Here is a 25,925-nt window from a genome sequence, read left to right as displayed (position 1 = left end):
AGTCCGATTGTGAGTGCCATGAAAACAGGGCCTGTCATTTTCCTGTATGGTGCCTAGAAAGGATTTAATAAATGCTTACTTATTCATTCATACTGTTTCTGCTGATCCATCCTGGGGAATAGGCACACTGCCCTATGGTTTTCTCATCCATTCCTTCAAAGAACTAAGCTCTGAACCATAGTCTTCTGAGCACTATTCACTGAACTAATTAGCCATATTGCCTATTGGAAAGGTCAAGAAAAGAAATAACCTGAAAGCATCAGTACAGTCCAGACATGGAATGAGCTGCCTGAAGGGTGAAGGTTAGTGATGGAATTTCCCCCCTCTCAAGTCTTCAAATAGAGACTGGTTGACCACTTGTTGGGGATGCCTTAGAGGTATTTTCTTTGTATAGTTAAAAGTGTAAATATACAAAGAGATCAAAGAAAAAAAGGGACTCTATGTACAAAAATATTTGTAGTAGCTCTTTTTGTGGCAGCAAAGAATTGGAAATTAAGGGGATGTCCATCAAATGAGGAACGGCTGAACAACTATGATTGTAATGGAATACTATTGTGCTAATACTAAGAAATGATAAGAAGGATGCTTTCAGAAAAACCTAGAAGGACTTGCATGAAATGATGCAAAGTAAAATGAGCAGAACCAGGAGAGACATTGTACACAGTAACAGAAAGATTGTAGATGATCAGATTTGAATGACAGATATTCTCACCAATACCATGATCCGAGACAATTCTGAAGGACATATAAGAAAAATGATATCCACCTCCAGAGAAAGAATTGATGGATTCCAAATGCAGAAACTTTCTATATTATTCTTGTCTGTATTTTCTTTTTGCAAAATGGCTAATATGGAAATATTTTGCCTGGCTGCACATGTATAATTTATATCAAAATACTTGGTCTTTTTAAGTAGGGAGAGGTAAGAATGGGGAAAAAAAGGAATTTGTAACTCAAATTTCTTTTAAATGAATATTAGAAATTGTTTTTACATGTAATTGGAAAAAATAAGAAAATTCTAACATAAAAAAAGAAAAGAATTCTACTACCAAAAAAAATTTCTGAATATGATTCCAAAAACCAGGATGAATAAATGGGGGGCAGAGGGGGAAGAAGTATTTGAGAGTGAGCATAGCACAATCAACCCTCAATTTAGTTCTGAGAACCTGAGGTAATTATGGGGGAAAAAGTATACACAGATAATAGCCTCTTTCTCCCAATCATTCCCCCCATTTCCTATATACCAGAGAAAACATGCTGTGGAAAGGAGATAAGCCCTAATAAAACTAAGGGAATGAGGTGGAAAGAGAATTTCTGCGAGAAATTAAATAATTTTTTTTTAATTGGGCCTGACCATTCAGAGGGAAAAAGGGAAAGAAAAGAGAGAAATTCTTTGCACCTTAAATTTGTTGCATGAAAATAAAAAGATTACACTCATACAGTAGATTGAGAATTTCTTTACAAGAAGGTTTAACCACCAGATGGCACTGCCAGTCATTATTCTGGATCTGTCAATGGGAAGTTTTTGGAGCTGGTATGTTATGTCTGAACCCCATCGATGAAAATGCCAAGGAAGTCCAATACTCTCTATGATTATTAAAGAGAAGGCAGTCTTCTATTCCTCAACCCTGCTTCTCTGTAGGCAGTGCTAATTCGTTATGGACAAGGGAGTTTAGATTATCGTGAATCTACAAGGAAAACCTTGGAGAGAAAAATATCAATAGATGTGATTGTTCAGCAGCTGTCAGTGAGAGCTGGAAGATCATAGAGAATGGGAAAAACATCATCAGATTGAAGAAAGGCAAATACAGCAATAATTTTCCAAAAGGAAAGAAAATGGAATTTGCAAACTCTAGACCAGTGGGTATAATTTTAATTCTTGGAGAAATTCTAAGGCATACACTCTGAGGTTCTGCCTCATACTCATCTGATTGGCAAATTTGGCCAAAAAGGAAATGACAAATACTGGAGGGGGTGCAGGAGAAGCAGGAACACTGGTGCACTGCTGGTGGTGCTATGAATTGGAATAATCATTCTGGAGAGTAATTTGGAACTATGCCCCTCAAGTTACCAAACTGCATTAGGCTCGGAATCAAAGGAATCAAAGAAAGAGGAAAAGCTCCCATTGATGCAAAAAGCATTTATAGCAGCTCTTTTTTGAGCTGGACACGAAGGGTTTCATCATCACCTATTTCCTGGCAGGGCACTGGTAGACTGTTCAGGTTTCATAGGCATACAACAATGAGGCCAACACAATGGTTCTGTAGACCTAAGTGAAGACTCTAAGTAAACCAGCATATCATCTGCAAAAAGTGACAGTTTTGTTTCCTCATGGCCTATGTTTATTTTTTCCCTTTCTTTTTCTTGCCTTACTGTGATAGCTATCACTTCTAGTATGATATTGAATAACTAGGGTGATAATGAACATCCTTTCTTCACCCCTGATCTCATTGGGAAAATGTGTCCCTATTATAGATAATGCTTGCTCTTGGCTTTTGATAGATATTGATTATAATTTTAAGGAAAGCTCCATTTATTTTTGTGCTTTCTATGCTTGTTAACAAGAATGAATAGTGTATTTTATCAAAACCTTTTTCTGCATCAGTTGAAATAATCATATGATTTTTATTTGGACTCTGGAAGAGAAAGTGTAGTTGGTGACCTTGCACAGTCCTCCCTCACTCAAATCAGTCAACTGCAAATCATGTCATCATCTTGATGTTATTATCCTCTTCAAGAATGAGGGACAAACACTACCTGTGAGTGAGTAGTAGCTTCTCTTCCTTTCCCCTCTCTTCCCCTCTCCTCCCCTCTCCTCTCTTCCCCTCTCTTCTCCTCTCCCCTCCCCTCCTCTCCTCTCCTCTCCTCTCCTCTCCTCTCCTCTCCTCTCCTTTCTTCTCCTCTCCTCTACTCTCTTCTCCTCTTCCCTCCTCTCCTCTCCTCTCCTCTGCTCTCCTGATATCATGGTCCTCTTCAAGAACAAAGGACAAAACACAACAACAATGATTTTTATTCTTTTTGTTATTGAAATTGTCCATTATCCTCATATATTTCCTAATATTGAACCAGCTCTGCTTTCCTGGAATAAATCTAGTCTGATCACAGCGTGTGATCTTTGTGATGTATTGCTGTAATCTCCTTGCTAGTGTTTCATTTAAAATTTTTTGCATCACTATTTATTAGGGAAATTGGCGTATAGTTTTCTTTCTTTGTTTTGGCTGTCTCTGGTTTCAAGATATCAAGGTATTAAGATCATGTTTGTGTCAAAGAAGGAATGGAGTAGGACTCCTTTTTAAACTTATTTTTGCAAACAGTATATGCAGTTTTGAAATCAATTGTTCATTAAGTATTTGGTAGAAATTATTTGTTTCGAAGGCAAAATATATGCTTGCCAAAATGACTATTTTATGGAGAATTCTCATGGGGCAGGTGATCACGTAGCAGTCAGAAGTGATACAAGGACACTCTCAAGGTCTCTCTCAAGTCTTTGGATTTGACTGTGCAACATGGGAGACACTGGCACAGGACCACTCAGCACATTGTGCCCACATCAGAAAGGGTGCTGTGCTCTTTGAACAATTGAGACAGCACAGAGACAGAATTGAGACAGCACAAAGTAAAGTCAGGATGCACAAATTTGGGATATCCACTGCAAACATTCACATGGGCTATCTGTGCCCAACCTGTGGTAGAGTATTCCAAGCTCATATTGGTTTGCTCAGCCACAGTTGGACACACTGAAATTTCACTTCACAAAGGTGATGTCATTTTGGTCCTCTTTGAAGACGAAGGACAACAACCAAACCAACAAATTATTTGTAAATCCCTATGGTCCTGGGTTGCTTTTTTTTCCTTAGGGGGTTCATTAATCATTTGTTCAATTTCTTTTTATAAAATAGGGCTATTCCATTTACTCTTCAATTAAGCTGGACAGTTTATATTTTTGTAAATATTCTTCCATTTTCATTTATGTTGTTGATTTTATTGATATCTAGTTGGACAAAAAAGTTCTTAATATTTCCTCTTCAATGGTTTTAAATTCAACTTTTTCATGTTTAATAATGATAATCTGATTTTCTTTTTAAAACTCAAATGAGCTAATGGTTTATCTATTTTATTGTTTGTTTCAAAAAATATATTTCCTAGTTTTATTTATTAGTTTAATGGGACTTTAAACTTTCAGTTGTGTTACTTTCACCTTTGATTTTCAGAATTTCTGTTTTGGTATTTAATTGGGGGGTGTCCATTTGTTATTTTTCTAGGGTTTTTTTAAATTGTGAGGTGAATGAAAAGTCTGAGAGATATAGTTTCTGGGCAATTAATAAACAGTTTATTAATTAGGTTAGCAGATAATCAATAAATTGAGGTCAGTGGTTCTCTCTTGTACCCAAAGACCCTGCATGAAGAACATTGAATGTTTAAAGACCTTTGGAAAAAGGGGGTGTCCCTGAGGGTGAGAATCAACTCTGATTGGTTAACAATTAGTGAGAGAATGAATATCATAGCAAAAGGTAGCTTTTTCTAATGAAGGACTGGGAGATGGTGACTGTGAGCAGATCAGCACTTTACCAGTTCATTTTGCCCTCAGCAATCTACACAAAAGAATATATTCTCCACCCAATCCTACCTGAGGAGAGCAATGGTGGGGTTACAAACTAGATGTGAAGGTTGAATGGCATGAATTTTTGAGCGAGGTCAGAAATGTCCTTAAGAGACAGGACTTTGAATGAGCAAGGAAAAGGAGGATCTTTGAGTCCCATATATAAAATTGGTTATTAATGTAATAGATGACTGTCTTCCAGGTGAAGGATCAGCCTATTAAGGAGGACTAACAAGAATCTTGCCAGCAATAATTAAGAGAGAGATCCCCCTGTGATTGTTGTGGGACAATCTATTCCCTTTACCTTTATAGAGATGGACAATGGAGGCATCCTTGAACTCCTGGGACATAACTTTCTCTTGCCATATTACCTGGAATATTTCAATCAGCTTTTGTGTGAGCAATGATCCCCGTACCTTGTAAATCTCAACTGGAATAGAATCAGCGCCAGGTGCCTTGCCACATGAAAGGAGCCTAATGGCCCTCAAAACCTCTTTTTCAGTTGGAAATTCAGCTAAGGAAGGATTGATTTCAGTCTGAAGTAAATGGTCAATGGCCTCACCATTGATTGATGATGACCTGTTGAGAACACTATGGAAGTGTTCAGCCCATCTCTCTAGGATCATGTCGTTATCACTAATCAATGTGGCTCCATCAACACTGAGTAGTCGTGATACATCATAGATTTTTGGTCCATAAATAGCTTTCAGGGAATCATAAAAGCACTTTGGATTGTTACTATCAGCATAAAACTGAATTTCATCTGCCTTCTTACTGAGCCAGGAATCCTGCATCTCTCTAAGCTTTGCTTGTACTTTACTTTCGATGTAATTAAATGCTGCCTTCTTAGAGATGGATGAACTATCCTGCTGGTAAATCCTGTGAAGTTCTTGATCTTCATTTAGCAGCTTCTGGATTTTCCCATCATTTTCATCAAACCAGTCTTGGTGTTTGTGAGTGTTCTAACCCATATGAGCAAATGCAGTGCTGTACATAAGATCTCTGAAAGCTACCCACTCTTTTTCTGCTCCAATGTTGCCAAGTGTATGTTGGCTCAGCTTTCCCTCCAAGTCAGCAACAAACTGTTCCCATTCAGAAAAGAGCTTTAATTTGTTGACATTAATTCTTCTGGTAGTCATTTGCCTTGGGTGGGGGGGTGGGCAGGGGGGGACAGCACTTTTGATGAATGTGAATAATTAACTTGGAAAGGATACCTCTATGATCAGTCCAGCTCTCTGTACCACACATTGTCTTTGTCACCCTCACACTTTGTCTGCATCTTTTCCCTACAATCACATAGTCTATTAGATGCCAATGTTTGCTGAGAAGGTGCATCCATGAAGTTTTATTGGTTTTAGGTAAACAGAAAATAGTGTTGGTGATGAGAAGGGGTCATACAATACACAAGTCTTCAGCATAAAGTTACCATTGCTGTTGCTGTTTCCAACTCCGTTCCTCCCTAGGACTCTCTGCCAAGTCTGGTAGTCTGAGTCTACTCTAGCATTAAAGTCACCCTGAATTATAAGCTTGTCCTCTTTTGGCACATTGATGATCTACATGAAGGCCAGTGTGGCTTCAGAAAGGGTCAAGGAACAGTCAAGATGGTGTTTGCTGCCCAACAGCTCCAGAAGAAATACCAGGAGAAAAACAGAGGTCTGTACACAACATTTGTATATCTGGCCAAGATCTTTGACACTGTTAGTCATGAGGGCTTATGGAAAATTATGTCAGAATTTGGTTGCCCAGAGAAGTTTATCAGCATTGTACATCAATTTAATGATGGCATGTTTACCCAGGTTCTGGATAGTGGACAATGCTCTTGTGCCTTCCCAGTCACCAATGGAGTGAAACAGGGCTGTGTGCTTGCTCCCATGCTTTTTAGCATGATGTTTTCAGCCATGTTGTCAAATGCTTTCAATGAGAACGAACATGGCATCAAGGTCAACAACCATACTGATGGTAAGTTCTTCAATTTCAAAAGGTTATAAGCCAAGACCAAAGTGGAGGGAGGGTTGGTGCATAATTTTCTGTTTGTAAATGATTGTGCACTCAATGCAGCTTCTGAAGCTGAGATGCAACTAAGTATGGATCAATTCTCTGCTGCCTGTGCTAATTTTGGCCTAATAATTAACACCAAAACAGGTGCTCCATTAGTGACCACCACACCATCCATACATGGAACCACTGGTTACAACAAATGGAGAAGTTTTGAATGCTGTGGATAAGTTCACTGACCTTGGTAGCGTGCTTTCCAGGGATGTACCCATTGACAATGAGGTTGGCACATGCATTGCCAGAGCTAACTCAGTGTTTGAGAGGCTCCAAAGAAAAGTTTGGGAGAGAAGAGGTATTAGACTGACTACCAAGCTGAAGGTCTACAGAGCCGTTGTGCTGACCTCATCATTGTAAGGCTGTAAAACATGGACAGTCTACCAGGAAACTGAATCACTTCCATTTGAATTGTCTTAGTAAGATTCTGAAGATCACCTGGCAGGATAAAGTATCAGACACTGAGATCCTTGCTTGAACTAAACTGCCAAGCATTCAATCTATGCTTCAGAAACACAATTGCAATGAGTTGGCCATGTTATTTAAATGCAAAATGTATGCTTGCCAAAAAGACTATTTTATGGAGAATTCTCATGGGGCAGGCAATCACATGGTGGTCAGAAGAAGCGATACAAGGATACTCTCAAGGTCTCTCTCAAGAACTTTGAATTTCATTGTGTGACATGGGAGACACTGTCACAGGACCACTCAGCATAGCGTGCCCACATCAGAAAAGATGCTGTGTTCTATGAGCAAAGTGGAATTGAAACAGCACAAAGGAAATGTAGGATGCCCACATTTGGAGTAACCGCCCCAAATGTTCATGCGGACTATCTGTGCCCAACTTGTGGTAGAGCATTCCAAGCTTGTATTGGTCTGATCAGTCACAGTCTTGCACACTGAAACTTTGCTTTATCATGGTGATGTCATTTTGGTCCTTTTGGAGAATGGACAACAACCAGTTATTAATATAATAAGAAAATATTTATTTTTCTCAGTTGAATTCTCCATTTATTGATCTGCTCTTTCTCTCTTTTATTGGTGTAAATGTTTAGAGATATAAATTTTCCCTTAAGTACTACTTTGGCTGTGTCTCACAAATTTTGTTATATTGTCTCGTCATCTTTAAGGAAATTATTATTTCTATGATTTTTTCTTTGATTCACCCATTCTTTGGGACTGATTTATTTATTTTCTAATCAATTTTTAATCTATACTTCCAAGGATTTTATTGAACATAATTATTTGTGACATTGTGATTAGAAAAAGATGCATTTAATATTTCTGCTTTCTTACATTTGTTTGTCAGATTTTCATGTCCTAATACATGGTCAGTATTTTTGTCACCATGCACAGCTAAGGACGTAGGTATACCCTTTTTTGTTACCATTCAACATTTTCCAGAGGTCTATCACATCTAACTTTTCTAAAATTGTATTCCTCTCCTTAACTTTGTCCTTATTTATTGTGTGGTTAGATTTATCTAGGTCTGAGAGGAGTAAATTGAGGTCCCTCACTAACAGTTTTACTGTCTATTTCCTCCTATAACTCACTTGACCTTTCCTTTAAGAATTTGAATGCTCTGACATTTTGGTGCATATATTTTCAGTATTGATATTAATTCATTGTCTGTAGTATCTATTTGGAAAAATATAGTTTCTCTGATTATCTCTTTTAATTAGGTCTAATTTTACTTGTCAGTTATGCAGCTTGATGCTCAGCCAACTGGTAGAACTTACCCTACGCCCTTGTTACCATATTGGTGACTACTGAAGTCCAGTTATGCATGCCTATCTTATAGTGGGTAGAAGGGTAAGAAGAAGAACTTAACCAAGTAAAATGACATTTCTCAGGAGCCAGGTCTTTATAAATAAGAAACCACCTGGCTCTTGAAGCCTCTAGTCCAGTACCTAGAGCCCTGCCCCCAATGGCGTAGTCACCAACTATTGTGAAAATCACTAACATCCAAAGAACCCAGACAACCATGATTTCAAATGTACCATTTCTGTTTAGCAATAGAAGCCTCTTGTGCTCTACTCATCTCGTTAGAGGGACCACCTTGCATCACTTAACCCATAATAGACAATTCTGGACAAAGGGTGATTATATAACCTGTGTCATCTATTCAATATGTTATCAAGGTATGTTGACTCAAATGGTCTCAGGTTCCCCCCAAGTCTGAGTGGCTCAGACTACATGTGACTGGTACTTTATATGTCCCTAGTAAGCTAGAGTTATCAGGGAAGCTGGGGTTGCATGGGGTCAGGGATGGAAAATGCTGGTCCTCCCATATCCTCCTCAGTCTCCCTTATTGGATTGTCATCCAGCTCACACCCAGTAACTGTGGATGATCCCCAGGGCACTGTCCTGAGGCCTTTTTATCTTCTCCCTCTTCTGTTTCATTTGGTGATCTCATCAGCTCCTTTGGGTTCAATTACCATCTCTATGCTGATGACCCTCAAATCTAATTATCTAGCCCCAGACATTTCTCTGGCCTCTAGTCTTGCATCTCCAATGGCCTCTTTGACATTTCAAACTAGATGTCCTGTCTCGTAGTCATTTTTCAATTATGTCTGACTCTTCATGACCCTACTTGGGGTTTTCTTGGCAGAGATACTGGGGTGACTTACCATTTCCTTCTCCGACTCATTTAACAGAGGAGGGGGACTGAGGCAAACAAAGTCAAGTGACTTTTTTTCAGAGTCACAAAGCTAGTGTCTAAGGTCAGATTTGAACTCAGGAAAATGAGTCTTCCTGACTCCAGGCCCTCTTCATCATCTAGTTGCCTTTTGGACATCTTAAATGTCTACAGGATGTACTGTAGACATCTTAAATTCAAAATGTGCAAAACTGAACTCATTCTCTTTCCCTTCAAACTCCTCCCTCTTTCTAACTCCCCTATTACTGACAAAAGCAACACCATCTTTCTGATCACCCAGGCTTGAAAGCTAGGTGTCATCCTCAATTCCTCAGTCTCTCACCTCTCATATCCAACGTTTCCATGGCCTATTCATTTTACCTTGAATATGAACATTGAATATGGCCCCTTCTCTTCTCTACCATTGCCACCACCCTCTAACAGGCACTCATCACCTCACACCTGAACTACTGTAATAGCTTGCTGTTTGTTTTTCCTGCTCCAAATTTCTCCCTACGTCAATCCTTCTTCCATTCAGCTGTCAAAGTCAAGTCACAGATCTTGCCATGATGCCCCTTATCCAATAAACTCCAACAGTTCCTTCCATATCTGGAATGCTCTCCCTCCTCATCTCCACCTCCTGGCTTCTCTTCAAGATCCAGCTAAAATCCCACCTTTTACAGGAAGCCTTTCTCAGTCTGCCTTACTAGCACCTTAGTCATACCTGCCCTCTGTTGATTACTTCAAATTTATCATATACATACATAAATACATACATATGTGTATATATAATACATTAGACAAAGAGCTCCCTGAGAGCAAAGCTTGCCTTTTACCTTTATTCCTAGCACTTAGCAAAGTATCTGGCACACAGTAGGTGCTTAACAAATGTTTATTGACTGAACTGACTGCTTACTATGAGCCAGGCACCATGCTAAGGATTGGAAATACAAAAACAAACAAAAAGAAAGACAGTCCTTATTGTCAAGAGTACATTCTAATTCAGGAAGCTAACACATAAAGCAGTTTGAAATGAGGGAGGAGGGTTTGAAAGAGGGAAAGAAGAGAAGGAGAAAGAAATTTCCCATTTGGGGGTAGAAGAGGAAAATTCAGAGGGGATCAGAACCAAGAGAAATGAGAGGAAACTGGGGAGTTGATACATTTTTTCATATAAATATGGATTTTTAAACATTATTTTTTAGAAAGTTAACTTATTTTTATATTTTTTCCCCAATTACATGTTAAAACAAATTTTTAAAACATTGTTTTTAAAGTTTTGAGTTCCCCTTCCTTCCTCCCTGAGATGGTAAGCAATCCAATTTAGCTTATACATGCGCAATCATGTAAAACATTTCCATATTAATCATGTGTTGTCTTTTAAATGAAAGGTGACAAAGCCAGGAGCCTTTGATTTAAGCCATTGAAAAGTATAAGAGGAAAAAAGGTATAAGAGAAATAGGAAGTAAGAAGAGGCTAAGGCTAAAGAAGAAAGAACCTGGTGGAAGATGGAAAAAAAAAAGCCTAATAGCTGATGAGTTTATTGCAGCTGTTTAAAGAGACCAATGAAAAGCATCAGCTGACCAGAAGGTTTTGGCTGGTAGTTCTTGATTGGCTGAAGGTCAACGGCAATTTTAGCTATTGTCGTCAAGTGTGGCTAAAACTTAAGAGAGGTGAACTTTTTGAAATACTTATTTGGTTTTGCTTGACTCTCTGGTTTGAAAGGGAGTAGTAAAATGTGGAAAGAAAGGTATTGCTGCTACTTTGTTGCATGAAGGGCTGACTGGGTGGAGGTTGTGGTGCCCTCCGAATCAACCTGAGATGTTTACTGTGAGCTCCACTGCATTTGGACAATGCCTCACATCCAGATGAGGGTATAGAAATGTCTGGCCTGGTTGGTATAGCCCAGAGGATTGATGAACTTGGCCATTAAAATGAGTGTTCCATTAGTGACATTAAAAAGCAACCCTTTTGATTGTAAGATGAAAGAGCTCACAAATGTTATCCGGTAGAGCAGTGGTTTTGTGTGGTTCAGACATCACTCAACTGACCAGTGACATCAAAGCTTGAATCCCAGAGTTCTGAGTTATCCTAAGCACATGAGTTTTCTTCCCTCATGCTTCCCTTCCAGGTTCCATGAAGTGGGTGCCCAATATCTTTACAAATATTGAATGTATTGGTGAAAATCATTACCCATGTTTATATGTGGATAGTGATGTATCTTATTTATGCACTTACTAAAATGAGTACATCTCTTGTGATATAAGAAATGGTGAAGGAGATGATTTCAGAAACTGGGGAAGACTCATATGAACTGATGCAAAGTGAAGTGAGCAGAACCAGGAAAACAATATTGGTAACAGCAATATTGTAAGGACAGTAACTGATCAATACGGTGATCCACCACAACTCCAAAGGACTCATAATGTAAAATTCTATCCACCTCTAGACAAGGCAACTGATGGACTCAAGAGTACAGACTGAGGTGTATTTTTCCTTTCTTTATTTTTCTTGCTTTTTAAATTCAGAACATGGCTAATGTGGAGATGTGTTTTGCATAAATGTAAATGTATAATGAATATTGTAATTCTTGCCTTCTGAATGGGTGAGGGAGGGATATATGGAAAAAGAGAATGTGGAACTGAAAGTAAAATAAAATTTAAAAAAATATGAGTACCTATAATATTATTTTGCCTTGTTACTAAGCATATAATTTTAAATTCTACAAGTATAATAGTTGGGAGTAGATGATTGTCTAAATAAAAATACCTAAATAGGTGGAAGAACTAGAGTGGTGAGTAAGGAAGTACATTTCCTTCTAAGAGAGTGATTCCTAGGGTCTTGAGAAAATTTTGTGGTGTGAGTATTTCTCTGGAATTCTAGATGTGCTAGTGTGAGAGCAGGTTGGAGTGAATGAGTCAGTGAGGTGCCTGTACCCTTCTTACAAGTGGATCAGTGATTATCCTAGCTCCATTGCTTGAAGGCCAGGTGGGTTAGATTTCATGCTTTCTTGGTACCCTAATCTAGTGTTTTTGCCATTGGATTAAGCCAACATTAATGGTGTTTCCCCCAATTTTAGTGGCTCCCCCTGTCCTTCAGTTCCATTTCACCACTTAACAATTAGATTCACTTTTATAAAGGAATATTCCTTTCAAAGGTGAACAAATATACAATCATTTCCCCCCCTCCAACAAGCAGGGGCGTAATCCCCCTCCCTTGGCCACTTCAGTCTCTGGGGAAGAGGATTAGGTTCATAAGTTACCTCAGTTCCTATGTAGCACACTCCCACCAAGTTCCAAGTCCAAACCCTGGCCTTGTGTCCCAGTACCCTGGCATCTCAGGGCTTTCTTGCTGGGCTGGCAGCAATATCTAGCCTGGAGTCTTGCCTCCAAGTTTGCCATGGCTCAATTCAGGGTCCAGTGACCTTACTGCCCATGCCTAGAACTGAAAAGAGCAAGCAAAATAGGCCACATTCCAAGCCAGTTTTCCTAGGATAGAGGGCCTAAAAGGAGGGGGGAAGGCAGCTTCCCCCTGACCCAGGGGGATGTCTCTATGGCATGATGAACAGGACTTTCACCTCTGCTTCAGTACAGCTGGAAAGAAAGAATGTCCTACTCTGGTAGGTTTAAAGACACAGCCTGTCCTGGTTACAAAAGAAATGGAAAGAGGCTGTTAAGCACCCGTGTGGTTGGAGGACACAGAAGAATGTCTTCTAGAAGCAGGTCTCTGGTATCTCCCACTAGGGTGTGTCCATGTTCAGCGATCTGAGCAAGTACAAAGCAAAGCCCCACCACAGAAGGCATGGTCTTGTGTTAGGTACTGATGTGAAACAGCTAGGTGGCACAGTGAACAGTGTCAGCCATGGAGTCAGGAAGACCTGAGTTCAAATCCTGCCTCAGATACTTACTAGCTATGTGACCCTGGACAAGGCTCTCTTGGCCTTAGAGTTCTCATTCGTAGGGTGGAAATAAAAATAACAACCCCCTCACAGGGTTTTTGGAAAGATCAGATAACATAAGTGTGTGCAAGCATTAGCATCATAGAAATGCTATCATCATTACTTACCAAATATTCCCCCAACACCCTTGACAAACTTCTCATACCACTTAAAGGGTAGGTCTCCAATGCCTGTTATAGATACTCTACTGAGGAATTATGGGAGATCATGAACAAGATTAGCACAGAATATAAGGAAACAATGTGGACAGTGGAACAGAATACCCGTATAGTCCTGCCCTGATGAAAGCGTGGCACATCCCTGGAAGACAGCCTCATGATGCTGCAGGAAGATGTACATAATTTCTGGTTGGCTAAGAGGAAAGAGACAGAGCAAATAGAAAGAAGGGGCCAGCTTTGAATGTAGAACAGGAGGCCCCCTGAAACTGTATCCATCCATGGAGAAGCCAGCACCAAACGTGTCTGAGGACGGCTGGGGCTTCCATTGATAGAGTCTGCTAACTGGATTTTCTGAGCGAGAACCTTCTTCCTCTGGTTAAGCAGAGATCCTTGCTCAGCGGAGCTGCTGGGACTCCCTCACATCTGTGTGTTCTGTGACCTCAACTAATCTAAATGATTTCCCAACTATTCTTTTGCTGCTTGCCTTGATAAGTATGTTGCCTTGATGTCTGCGTAATAAGCTTTTGGTGGGAGGAGAGCTAAACTGGCTGAGATGACGCTGTTATCCTCCAGATCTATGTCCTCTCCCAAGTGACCCCAGAAAGTGACTCCTATCCTGAACATTATAAGAGAATCGTGTCTTCCGACTGCAAACATCTAACGTGGGACAGATAGATTTCATTCTAGTCTAATACCCGTCTCCAAGACAGGGAGTGAAAGACTGATTTCTTGGTCACCACCATCTTCCTACTCAAACGAAGACATCTCTCAGTTTTCTTATCTGTGAAATGGGGATAAAAATAGCACCTACCTCAAAGGGTTATTGTGAAGATCAAATGGAATAATATTAGTAAATCCTTTCAAGCCTTAAATTATACATACACACACACACATATATATATACATATATGTATAAACTGCTAATAGTAGTAAGTTATTATCATCATTATTACTATCTACAGAGGTGGAAGTCTAGATTTGACTAAAAATTCATGAGACTGGACCAGATGATTCTTGTTATATCTCAACTGATGAAATGAAGAATTAATTTTATATTAATATGACTCATTTTTAATGCTTATTATTTTTACCTTTTCAACCAGTTACCTGTAACTATAAGTGCCAGTTTTGAAAAATACTAAACTGACTCAAACTAGATCACTTTTGATTTCTAAATTAGTTAAAATTAATCCTTTCCTTATTCTCAAGTGCCTAATTATAAGGGTAACGGTGTGAGGCATTCCTTGACCTTAGAAACTTTGAAAGTAGACTTCTGTTCTAATGTTCTAAGGACTTCAGTATGACTTCAATGACCTGGCTAGTTGATATTCCTTTATTTATATCCCCAGCATCTGACACATGCTGTTCAGCAGTGTCCAACTCTTCCTGTCTCCATTTGAGGTTTGTTTTTTGTTTTGTTTTCTGCAGAGAAACTGGAGTGGTTTGCCATTTCCTTCTCCAGCCCATTTTACAGAGGAGGAAATTGAGGCAAATAGGGTGAAGTGACTTGCCCAGGGTCACACAGCTGGTAAGCGTCTGAGGCTGTACTTAAACGCATGAAGTTTAGTGCTGTTGACTCCAAGCCCAGCCCTCTTTACACTATGATGCCACCTCTCTGCCATCTAGCGCATTAAGTGCTTAAGAGATGGTTGGTCTTTGCAAGTTGTTCTGAGAACTTCAGTCTTTCCACCAACCTTTCCTCGTTCTTCCTGGTTCATTTATTCTTCTCAGCCCTCTTACTTGGACTAGAGTCAGTCAGTGGAACAAAGAGTAACGATTTTATGGATCTAGATCCAGAAGGGGCCTTAAAGGTCCCTTAACAACCATCAACCAAACCAAGCAACCATCATGTTATTAGGCCCCTCTGGGGATACAAGAGGCTCTCAAGGAACTTACATCCTAACGGGGACCCAACGTGTCCATCACTCTGTGCATACAAGATACTTCCAGAATTAGTGTGAAAGTGTGTAAAGTGCTTTGGCCAACCCAAAGACACCGCATAAAGCCGCGCCACCACAAAGCTGGCTCTGCTGCATTAGGGTAAGGAGGCCAGATCGCAGCTCCTTCTCCAGCACGGAAACCCCACGCCGCAACAGGTGGCACGCTCGGCCTCCCGCGGGTCTGCCTGCGGGCATCTCCCTGCTAACCTCCATGTGCCCCCCCCCCCCCCCAGGGGCAGCCAGCAGGCCGGAGAACAGACCTGGGCTTCGGGTCTTGGCAGATCACGTTCAAAGAAAAAGTTTACGCTATTAAAAAAAAAAAAAGTAAAGCTGCTTTTTCTCTTTCGAGCCAATGACCACCTGAAGCGGGTCGTTCTAACGCGATCCCGGCTTCCCTATTTTAGGAATAGCTTGTCTTGGGGCATCAGGGGGTCTGGGATTCACTTCCACGCTTCGGGACCAGGCTCGGGAATGCGGCGCGGCGTCTTTAAGGGGCGGGGGGCCCGGGGCGGCCCTGCACGGGACGCCCAGAACAAGATGTCTGCGAGGCCGGGGCCCCGAGAGGACCCCAGGGCGCCGGCGGGCCGCTGCGAGGGGCCAGGTGGGTCCGGGAACACGCCTTCATCCGGAAGCCCAGAAACGGGCTGCCGGGCTGGATGGGTTTGCTTTTGTTTGGGATGGTTCGTGTGGGAGCCATTGTTGGGGCTCCAGGAGGGCAGGGACTGCCTCACCCCGCCCCCCGGCACTCCCTCCCCGCCGCGGGCACCCCCGGGACCCTCACTCCCCCCTGGGCCTCCCCCGCCGGCACCCCTCTCCCCCGGGACCCCCGCCCCCCCTGGGCCTCCCCCGCCGGCACCCCTCTCCCCCGGGACCCCCACTCCCCCCTGAGCCCCCCCTCCCCGCCGGCCCCCCCTCTCCCCCGGGCCTCCCCCGCCGGCCCCCCCTCTCCCCCGGGACCCTCACTCCCCCCTGAGCCCCCCCTCCCCGCCGGCCCCCCCTCCCCATGGGGATCCCAAGTGCCCCGCAGGCTGCAGGAGCTTCCTAAATCGAACTGAACTGTTTTGGGGGTGCTTCGCGGCGGGGAAAGGGCGGGTGGCGGAACCTCGGGATCTGTCCGTTCGCTTTCGCCCCTAACCCTAACTTCTCCCGGTCGGAGCCCGAGGCGGCGCTTAGCCTCTGCTCCGCCGGCGGAGTTGAGTGGAGCGGCTGCTCATGGTTCTTGGGGAGGCTGTTGGCACAAAGTGTGAGAGGGTGGCGAGCCGGGCCCCGCGTTCGTCCCTCGCTTTGTTCTGCGTTTGTCTTCGTGTTTCTCGGCTTACAATACACGCTCCCGGAGGGCGGGCGACGGTGGCCATGTCGGACTTGGTTTTCCGGCCCCGGGTTCGGGGCTGGGCACGTAGCAGCCCCGCGGTAAGTGTTTAAGTTGAGTTGAATTCAGTGAGCGCTGCGGCTCTGGTGGTTGTGGCTTCCAGGGGCTTGGCGGGAAATCGGAGACGTTATCCTAGCCAGCCCCTGGAAGCGTGCATCTCTGGCTCCGAGTTAGTCCCGGCTTTGCCGGTCCCCAAAGGCTGTAACTGTTGCCTCTCTGCCTTTGTTTCCCTAGGCACAAAGCAGACGCGTCCTCGCTCACTTTCGCGCTTCCCGCCGCCTCCCCGCCCGCTGGATTCCCGAGATCTGTCTGGTCTAGGTAGGGGAGGGAAGCGGGCTCTAGATCTAGCCTGGCGGGCGCCCCAGCCCGGGGGTGAATGGCTTTGGCCTGGGCCCGAACCGAGGAAAGCGAAACAGTGCGTGCGAGCTGTCCCAGGACGGGCCACGGCCCCCTGGTTTGGGAGACTAGCCCCAATTCTGGATCTCCTGGCAGGAGAAGCCAGAGCATTGTGTGACCTGCCCGCCAGCTCTGGCTCCCTGTACATTTCACATTCAGTTGTTACTGTACAAATGTACATTTGTCAATTACCGCAGGATGGGGGCGGGACTTAGATCTGCTACTAATTAATAACATTTTACCTTTTGGTGGTGCAGGGGAAGATAGCCCAGAGTCCTAGATCCAGAGCTGGAACGGAGACCCTCTGAGGCTTATCTGGCCCAGTCGTTTCCTTTTACAGATGTGGAAACTGAGACCTAAGGAGATTAAGTGAATTGTTCATGTTCACACGGGGAGTAAAAAGGTCAGAGTTGGGATTTGAATCCAGGTCCGAGCTGCAGTAGAAAAGACTCCTTAGGTTTTGTGACTTTATTGTCGTTTAATTTTATTTTTTACCTCGGAGTTCCCCACCACCACCATGACTTGTGAACTTCCAAATTTGCTACCGTGGCCCTTGATCTCATTCTATTAAAGTCACCTTTTTTTCCTTTGTACCCCCAAATTCAGGTGGTTGTATAGCATTTTACTCCTTCCCCCTTTTAAATAATTAAATAATTATTTTAAACATGATGAATAATAAATAATTTAATAACTTAAATAATTCAAGGGGTCGGTTAGCCTTTTACCTTGGAAGTGAATGAGAAATCTTTACAGCCTGGTGGTACCACCTTGAAATCCCCCAAATGTTCCTTAATACCAAATCATTTTGGTCTCTCCTGTGACTGGAACTCCAATTCAGGAATATGGTATGAGAATCTTTTCTTCCCAGTCATTTCTGAATTGCATTAACCCTCCACTTCTTAAGTTAGAATTAGTAGCTGACCTGGCAAAAATCTTATGAAAAAGTGGTTTTGGGCTCCCCACAGAGAGAATCAAAACTTCAAAGAATTTGGTTTGTCCCAGCACCTGTATGAAAATTCCTTATTGAACGAGGAACCTTGTTTGGGTCTTTTTTATGTGATTAGATGACTCCACCATGCTAGACTGGAAGTTTCATTTCATTGAGGACTTGGTACGTCTCTTCTTTACTCCTGTTAGTTTGAGTTTCTCTCCCATTATTAGGAGCCTGTGACAAGCACCACCATTTCGGTTACTATCAGTTAGCTTTTCCAGAGGGTTATTTACTTCCATGATATAGTAAGAGAACAGATTCACATTTTCCCCTCAATACTTCCATGCCCTTCCCTGCACCATCTTGGTTTCTGGAAAATAGGCTCAAAAGTTAGCCCTGTTCCCACATAGTATCAGCCACACCAAATTATCACAGCTTCTATTGCCCTAGAACCCTAAAGATAATTCCCAAAGGTTACTTTTGCTCCTTGGGACTTTGATGCAAAACGTGGCTTGTATTCTTTCCCCCAGAATCCTGTGGTTTGTTCTCAACTTTCAGAAATTTCTAATATCAGACTCCACTTACTTCAGATGTAATGGGAAAGAAAAAACGATAAGGCCAAGGACTGAGGGCTGTTATCTGGGGCCACTATGGCTTTGCAGCATTGGTCTCTTACATGACATAGGGGGCAAGGAGTCATTGAATGGATCAAAAAGAGACATCCAGTGCTGACCCATGCACACAGTTGTGGCCATGCAGCCAATTGAAAAAGTTCTTTCCCAACCATGTGGTTTAGCCAACTAGAACCAGTTACAGAATGTCTGTGAATGATCCAGCCTTTCCAAAACACTTAAAAATCATCATGATTCTCTCAGAAGCAAGTTTCCTCCACATTGGACTGACTCCCCAGATGCTCTAGCTACAAGGCAAGGAGAAATAGGCTGGCAATGTTATAAATAAATCAGTAAATCAGTCCCAAGGTTCTTTCACATCTATATATAGAAATGGTTTTTGCCTTTCTTTGTCCGCTGGTGTCTAGCACAGTGCCTGGCACAGGATAGGAGCTTAATAAATGCTTGCTGACGGATGATAATGTTGGTGTGAAACAATCTTAAATTCTCAGTCTCTTAGGTCATTCCAACTGGCTTAATTGCAGCTAAGAAAGGCTGTAGTATGGGTGGAGGCCAGGAAATATTCCTTTTACAAAGCTGAATGAAAAGCACACATAAAAATAAGATATATATTGTCATTTGCTCTCATTTCAAAATTAAAAATTGTAATGAAGTGATCTTGAACATCTCAAACTTTGAACTACAGAAGCAGAGTGATTGGGGAAATGGAGGTTATTTGACTTTGAATCTACGTAATATCTTGGTTCTCAGTAATGCTAGGACTACTGTAGTTTGCTAGTAAGCTCAATTTATAGTAAAATGTTACTGAAGACGCACCCAGTATTTTTTATCTTGTTCTAACAGATATTTCTTTGCTGCAATTAATTTTCTGGACTATATGCAACTTTATCTCTTTTTAAAGCAGATGTTTCTTAGAATGAGAGGTTTGGGGCTTTTTTGTTTGTTTTTTATATTCCCATGTATTCTTGTACCTCAATAGTGTAACCAAATAGAGCTTTGATTGTGTTGCATAAAAAAGTGGTTGTAGTACAATCCAACCCTGCTCATACTGTGTGCATCTCCCCTCTGCCTCCCGCCCTTGCTTTGGAGTTATAAATCTGTTGACTTGAGTGTCTTGGAGGTGTTTCTTTTGCTTTCCACAGAACTCTACAGTATTATAGGAAGTAGAAATAATCATTCGTGTTCTCCCATCGGTGCAGTCAGTGAGTTTGGCTTTGTGGCTAAAGGCATCTGTGCTTTCCTTTTGGTGCATGTAGTCTTTATTTGTTGGGTTTTACAGCTAGAAATGTTGTGGCTTGTTCCACATCTCTCCACCACCATCTATGTACATGTTCAGACAGGCATAAAATATCACAGGCTAGTGAGGAAGTATGGTGTTTCTTCTACCTGTGACTCTCAATCTTCTGTGACCATATATTTTATTGTCATGCTGGCTGACTTGACATACTTAGATGCTATTTCCTGAAATATTAGAATTTCCAGGACATTTAGATAGTTTATGGGACAATGGAATAGAATATTAGAAATTAGACATATGGTTGCCATACCTGTGTGAGATGCAGAAGTGATAGAGTTAGGGTTAGGGTTAGCTCTAACCCTAACCCTAAATGCCTCCGATTCTAACCCTAACCCTAAATAAACTGTCTTTGTTTAGGAGATAAAGCAATTTTTTGCCCTTTGGAAGAAAAGATGCACTATCTAGAAATATATTTTGTGAATAAAATGGAAGCCACACTTCTAAAGTGGCAACCTTCTTCTTTCCTTTTGGCTGGGCTTTCTAGCAGATTATCTGCAAGACTCAAACAACTTGGTGATGCAGTGGACTGTTGAGCTTCCTATTACAGAAGCTTACATCAAATCCAGTAACTTCCTTCCCTTATAAAGTAGAACAGTACCCTTCCCTTTGATGTGGTTAAATGATGCAGGATGCAGCTCTTTGGGTAACATAAATTTTGCTTTTCCATATAGCTATATAAGGACAAACCATTTCCTTAAAAAGTTGAAACTGCTTCCATTGAGTAGCTTCCTTTGCATGTTATTAAGTGTTATCTCTTTAATCTGGATCCCCACCTTTTTAGATATCTAGTTTGTGGACCCACTAGTGGATGAGATATTCTCTCAGGGACCTCCCTGGTCAAGAAATTCCCTAACAATTTGATATTGGACTGGGGTTGACTGGAACTCCCCTGACAGTGGTGGAAACAGCCATCCCTTAGGACCACTGAGGTACATCACAAGGTAAGCCTCTTAGAGTGTCAAGCTTTCTCTTCAAAGGGGAAGGAAGAATCATTTTCCCCAAATTAATCACATACAAGTAACCATTAAGATTGGGTGAACCTGAGTAGCCCTGTGGGAATAGAAATTGTTTTGTAGGCATGAAAATTAACACTCTTATTTACCTATTTCCTTTTCTTCTCTCCTCTTCTATTTATTCCTTTTCTACCCATATCAGGAAATTTTCTTAAATCATAATGATTAGTTGACTAGACTGTCTAACCACTGTGTAGTTGTACCTACTCCCCAAGGAATAATTCAGGAATTATGGGCTGGATGTGTAAACCCAGTGTCTCGATGGAATGAACTCTCTCTCCTTTCCTGGCAGACACTAGGATTGTGACTGTGGGCCTGGCCCTGAATCATATGTTTCTCTGCTTCTTTCTTCCCTGACACATTATTGAGACTACTCCTTTTCTCTTCCTTATTCCTGCCTGTCAGATCTCTCAAGTTTGAGAATGAACCTGGGAATAGAGCTCCTCATTGCTAGGTCTTTTGTAATGGCGTCTCTCTGAGGATTGAAACTCCCATTCATCTTGAAAGCTGAAACGTATCACAGGCATTCAACAAAACACTCTCATTTGTAGGTCTTCCTTGCTCAGGTGACCAAAGTCTTCTTTTAGCCCTTACTAGCTAGCTTGTCTCCTTAGCTTCTGATATATTTGGAATGGATAAACCAAGAGGAATCCAATGTGGATCATTGTAAACCAACAGAATCCAAGTGGCAGTGACTAGATGAAGGTTCCTTCGATTATGACAAATGAACTTACCTTAGAAGTTTCCTGAAAGATTCCCATCCTAAGCAGGTGAGCTGTTGGTTCCTTTGGGCAGTTCACATTGAGATGAAAAGGCAGAAAAGCATTGGTGTTAGCTGTAAGGATTCCCTTAAAAAAGTCCAAAGCTCAAAATTAAGCCAGGAAAAGATACAGATCAAACTCAAACCCAAAACCAGGACTCAGATAGGGAATAGTTCAGTTCTGAATGAACAGGGGAACCCCAACCTTGTTTTCCACTCCAGTTTATTCCAATTCCTTTAGGAGGATCAGATGTTATTAAGGATCTAATCCTATATGTGAAAATATAGGTAACCCCGAGGCTCAGTGGTTGCACAAATGAATTAACTTACAAGAGGCTAACTTTAATTGTAAAAAAAGACCCAGGATGGGTTGTGTAGATATGCAAAGTAATTAATTCCCAGTTATATACAGAAAATAATTTACATCAAATGAGTTGCCTGTAGTAAAACATGTTTCATTGTTAACCATATTCAAATGGAGTAGATGTTACACAAACGTTGCTGTCTGCTAAGATGACCAATTGCAATGAAATTCTTATCCTTAAAGCAAAGCAGAAGTTTCTGACTTTAACCTTACCTCTCAAAATTGTCTCATCAGCTTTCTATCTTTGTCCATTTGTTCCCATAGCATTCTGAAAGAAGGAGATATTTCAGGGACTTAATCTTGTACATGACTTTATTACTGTTAGCAGGCAGATGACAAGCTCAAGTACTAATTTACTGGAATGACTATGCGTTTGGATTGAAAACAGTAAGATCTTACATAATTGCCTTAGGCTCATATCTTATGCTGACCACTTGCCATGGTTATAGAAATTTGCTATAAAAGGAAAAAGAGGGACATGATTATAAAAGCATCAGAAGCGGTCCTCCTGGCCTAAGCCTAATGGCGCAGGTTGACTCAGCGCATGTATACCAGGTTAAAGCATCCTTAGCTCTGTGTGATTTCAGGTAAGAGTCATAATTGACAACTTCGTGAAGCAACAGTTCCACCTCATAGCCAGACTCAGGATTAGCCAGGTAGGAAACATTTCTGTTCAAGACAAAGTTGTTGTTACTGTCTTTCATGTTGGAAGGACCAAAGTGACATCCCTGTGTCGGGGTCAATGTACAGGATGTCCAAAGGTAGCCACTCAGGTCAATATGAGCTCAAAAGGCCATACCACAGGTCAGACATAAATAACCCATATGAACATTGGTATGAACAAAAGGAATTAACGCAGTGGGGAAACAGAATCAAGAGGATCCTCCCTTTGGCCATGCCAAGGTTGTTACCTTAATCTTTTCCTAGATGTAGACAGCCACACCTGCATGTCAATATCACAGTCCCTCCGAGGTGCTTGTAGTATTTCTCTTGAGTGGTAGATTACTGAGTTCAGACAGTCGTACCTGAATGCAGAACTGAGAACAATCTCAGATTACAGTCCCAAGAGATTTGACCTCAAGCAAGTATCCAGAAACTTAGGGCTGGCTTCAATAATCGTTATTCTCGTGGTGTTACACTAAGCAATAAAAGTTTACCAGGACACACACACGCACACACAAACATACATGCACACACACATAGACACATACACATACACAGACACGCACACACACACACAGACACACACACACACTCACGATTTCACTTAGCATCCTCTGCTTTTTCTTTGTCTTGTGCTTCATAAGTTTAAACTCATCCTGGTGTAAAGATCAGTCATTAGAAATCATTTCTGTATCATAAACAAACTTGTAATTCTTAGTAGCCCAATTTATTGTTTAAGAATTCCATAACCTCACAAACTCTTTCCTAGGGATTATAAGAAGTTATAACTTTGTTCAAACAGATGGCTTAAATTTACAGACAAGGGGATTCTACACGGTTTTTTCTTTGTACCTTTCTGCACACAGTAATTACCATTTTTTTCCTTTTTTCCATAATTTTTCCAGTCTCTCCTGAGTCTCATTACTTAACTTTGAACCTAACTGGCAGGATTTTCCTCAAGTTAATACAGTTCAGGAGTCTTCTTCTGCTTGCGTCTCTTGCTCTCTTCAATAAGCTTCTTGTTTTGTCAGGAGGAAGCAAAGTCATTCTTAAATTTCAAATTGAGTATAATCTATTACAAAAATATGCAAGTCTCATTTAATTTACAACAAAATTTCTAATTCCAAGAAACTCACATCAGTTTAAAAGGTGATTTCCAAATTGATCAGTGCTTTAGTTCGTAAGCCTCCCCAAGTATCTAATTAGGCGTTCTGTTCAAACCCATTTACTTTTTTGGTTGTTTCCTGCGGCACAGAAAACTTTTCTGTTTTCTTCATTAACCAGGAAAGAGTTACTACTAGGCAGACAGTTTATAAGTGTCAGATCTATTTTAAAGTGTAAGGTTGCAGCTTTGTTTTACTTTGAAGCTTCACTCATACCATTCTCTGCGTCCTCCCCACTCCTCTGCCTTCCCTTTCCCTTTGACTCTGTAGTCAGTGAGATGATGTCTTTCTCTAGTGTAAAACAATAAATCGGTCATTCTAAGTAACACAAATAGCCAATTTAGTGTGCTTCAAACTTGTCATTGTACAAGCCAATCAGCTTTTTTTAGGCATCCCCATACTCACACCAGGCATCTAGCATGCTGACCACCCCTCCTCCCAGGGAGGTGGGTGACCAGCTTGGGATTAATCCTGTGGAAGGTTTTCTCCCCAAGCCCATTTCTTTGGTATCCTACCAGCTACACTAATTGTAAGGTGGTAGATCTGTTCTGTCCTCATTATGCCAATTGTAAGGTGGCAGACTGTCCTGAGGGAGTCCCATCTCCAAGAGAATACTGAGGTACCAAAGAAAGAGGGGCAGAAGCAAATAGATTTTTAATTGAGGGGAGCTAATTCATGAGCCCATCCTGTACAGCAGCAGGGCAGTTGTAGATCTTTGCACTACCCTCAGGCCAGATATTATATAGAAACTGAACAAAAAGGCACAGTGCCAGGCATGGCCCATGCCCTACACAAGCCGTTCCGGGGGAGAGTTAGAGGTTCTTCTGCTGTTTCCATTAACTGGAGTCACAGGTCACATGCCCACACTCTTGCTCCCCCTGTTTAGAGGATCCCCCTCCTTCACCAATTCTGACTTGCCCCATCTCTTCACACTCACCCCTCTCCTGACCTTTCCCTTAATTCTTCTCTTACATGTCTTCCCCGCCATTAAACTGCACTCTTGTCTCACTAGTCCTTGAAACTTAGACTCTCCTTGAGGGAAAGGGGAACAAAGATATATATCATGGGAATGAGGCTAGAAAACCTTCAGACCGGCTTTACCTTAGTTGTAATTGAGTTTTAAGAACTATTTATAGTTGTCCTCCCACACTGTGGGACTTAGGGGTGTGGCACTTCTGTGATCTAGAAAATCCACATAAAATGTTTGTCCTCCCTTCAAACCTGAGAAGACGTCTGAATTATTATGGTATTAGAAGATAAAATATGTTGATATGATATTATACAATATTATGCATGTATTTTATGCATTTCTGTGTTTCTAAACTTTTTCTATGTTATCTGTGGCTTCTGCAAAACACCCCCCAAATTCCCATTTAATTTCTTATGCTGACCCCACGATTTATCTAAACCATGATAGGGGAAACACAATGTGGAAAGGATAACTGTATTCCCTATAATGCTTCCTCTTTTCCCCCTCCTTCTGAAAACACGACAGCTTCCTTTCCTGGGATCACTGACTAGTGTTCAATGTGCATATATCCAGCCACTCTTGGGAGCAAAGCTCAAAGAATTCATGTGCCCTGGACAGGTGCTCATACTCTTAATTACAGTGTCTCTTCCTACCTCAGATGAGAACCTTGCAAAGTTTAGGGGAAACTTCAGTGATTCTTGGCACTCTACAATTCTTTCTCCTCCCATAAGTATACAATTTTCCTCCACTGAACCTGGTGCCTGGCTGATAAATTACCCAAAATCCAGAGTAAAAGAGGGCTTGACTCATCACTGGGATTTCCTACCACAGAGACAGAATAGTGTCTGGATGCTGAGTTATAGGACACCAGGTGCCCTATCAGAGAAACCAAAGACTAACTGGATGAAAATGGATTTATGCAAATGATATGAAGGAGAGCCTCCTAAACCTTTGTAGGACACTTTATGGAAACTTTTAAAAAAGATAGACTATTAATACCAGCTCTTTCTCATTTCTGCCCTAGTGA

General features: G+C 41.6%; 1 protein-coding gene across 3 annotated transcripts in view; it reads left to right on the top strand.

The window, feature by feature from the left end:
• The first annotated feature begins 15,795 nt into the window (after positions 1 to 15,795).
• The window catches only part of ZBED3 (zinc finger BED-type containing 3), a 34,361-nt gene continuing 24,231 nt past the window's right edge, over positions 15,796 to 25,925 (top strand). The window contains exon 1 of one of the 3 annotated variants that reach the window (XM_072606389.1): positions 15,796 to 15,941. The gene's annotated coding sequence lies outside the window, so the exon portion shown is untranslated. Of the gene's footprint in view, positions 15,942 to 16,331; positions 16,751 to 25,925 lie in introns of those variants that run through there. The other 2 variants (XM_072606390.1, XM_072606391.1) reach the window with 2 other exon arrangements.

The sequence above is a fragment of the Notamacropus eugenii genome, chromosome 4 (assembly GCF_028372415.1).
Source record: "Notamacropus eugenii isolate mMacEug1 chromosome 4, mMacEug1.pri_v2, whole genome shotgun sequence".
NCBI classification, from domain to species: Eukaryota; Metazoa; Chordata; class Mammalia; order Diprotodontia; family Macropodidae; genus Notamacropus; species Notamacropus eugenii.
Note: the sequence above shows the minus strand (reverse complement) of the source record. Positions and strands in the feature narration are given on the sequence as shown.